Genomic DNA, 2,043 nt, shown 5'->3' on the forward strand with positions numbered 1-2,043 from the left:
TAAAATTGATTTCAGCATACTTTGTGATGTTTTCATTCCATGTTGTTATATGTGTGTAATTCAACAAAGGTTACTTCTGCGTATTTATACATATATTATATAGATCTTAAAATACTTTCTTAATAAATTTTAAGTGCTTTGATAGTTTTGTCCTATATATAGAAATGTACATATATGTGGCATACTGCTGTGATTGCCTTTGGAATGCTGCAGATCTGAATATCTCCCAGATAATTTCAGTACCTTTCTTTAAAAGAAAACTGTTGAAAAGGTGATATGCTTTTATCACTGTTTTCCACATTGTGGGAATACATTTTTCTGAAATAATCTGTGGGGTTGTATAGTCCATGGCTTATTACATAAAGGTTTAAACCACGTCTCATTTTGGTATATGAAAAGTAAATCCTTTAGAAACCTCTTCACACATTTCAGAGGGAGGGTTTTTTTAATTACCTGATAGCACCTTAAGTGGTTTTCATAGAGCAACAACCTGAAGAATGTGGGAGAAACACTCCTTCCACAAATGTAAGAACTTCTGCTGTGGCCTATTTTTGCCAGTCAGAATAGCCTAACTTGAAACAAAGCAAGATTTACCCCTCTAACTTGCTAAGGTAAAGTTTATTCTTGCTTGTAATGACAATCTCGATACTGGGGAGTAGCATTTTAATAGAAATTGCTAGTTGCAGATGAGGTGATCTTGTAGTTGAATTAATTTGTAACTATTTTTCTAGTAACCTGGAGAGAATTGTATCTCCTTATTACATAGAAGTGAATATATTGTTCGTGATAAATATATTTAGAATAAAAGCAAAGCAATAGCCCATTTTGAAGATTTATGACTCTTCAAACCAGCACATTTCTCAGTTAATTGGACAGAGTTATTTTTTTAAAATTAATATTAAGATAGGCAAAGCTTAATTTTATGAGAATAAAATTTTGTATCAGTTGCAATAAAATAGGTGGCACTAGACTTTGCTCTTGTGTTAATGTCATCTCACATACAGAATGTCTGGTGATAGTGAATGCCTAACTGCAGTCCCTCTGTGTGTGTTTGGTTTCTTATGTTTTAGCTTTCTTTTTTTTTGTTTCTTTCTAGTGTGTTTGTCCAAACCTACACAGAATTTTTTCATCTATCTGTGTTGTTTGGATGAGTATTGATAAAAAATGAATCCCCTTGTTGGGTTTTTTTTGTCTGCTCTACCTACTTTCATCGCAAAGTAATTTTTATCATTCAAAACCTTACCCTTAAAAACCACTGTGAGTCTGAAGACTTCAAAATAAGGACTGTATGTGAGCAGCTTACCCCCATCTTGCTGTATTGGTTATACAGCAAAGGCAAGTCCAGGAGGAAGAAAATCGACACTGAAAACTTGCATTTCAGTGTAATGTGTTCCATTGGAAATGTAATACAGGAGTTAACGTCATTTTTCCTTCTCTTGGTCTCCACCTTGGCTGCTGTCACCGATTCTCGATGGGACTGTGGGGGTGGTTCGCCGACCGTGTTCCCCAAGATTACGCTTGGAAAAACTGAACGGGAGTGACTGGAAATGAGGAACCAGGAACATTACTGGGATTGGAACTTTTGCTCTTCCAAGCTTTGATCAGACTCCTTCCTGTTGCCAGTCTCAACAGGATACTGTACCTATGCAGTTTTAAAAAAAAATTATAATGGTGTAAATCTTGATCTTCCATGACCAATGGTTAACTCTTTAACAGTTCCCATAAGCCACCTCTTTCTCTTTCTCAGGGAAACAATCACATTTTACTGTCCGAACTAAAAAGGCAAAGAGTGATGAAAGAGTACGTATAAACACAACATTTTTGAGAAGCAGGCAGGGGGAGTTTAATAAATATTGACTAAAATATCTAGGTATGTACTAAAGGAAAAGGTCCCCTTTCTCCAAGTTCTGTAACAAGACAGAAAAAAAAAAAAAATAACGGGTGTGTGGTTTTTTCCTCAGAGTCGTTCCCTCTGCACTCCTCGCCCCTGGATTGGGTCTGTGGAGCCTGCGGCAGTGTTCTCCCTCAGCGACAGCTCGGGGC

Source organism: Athene noctua, unplaced genomic scaffold, assembly GCF_965140245.1.
Source record: "Athene noctua unplaced genomic scaffold, bAthNoc1.hap1.1 HAP1_HAP1_scaffold_488, whole genome shotgun sequence".
Lineage (NCBI taxonomy): Eukaryota > Metazoa > Chordata > Aves > Strigiformes > Strigidae > Athene > Athene noctua.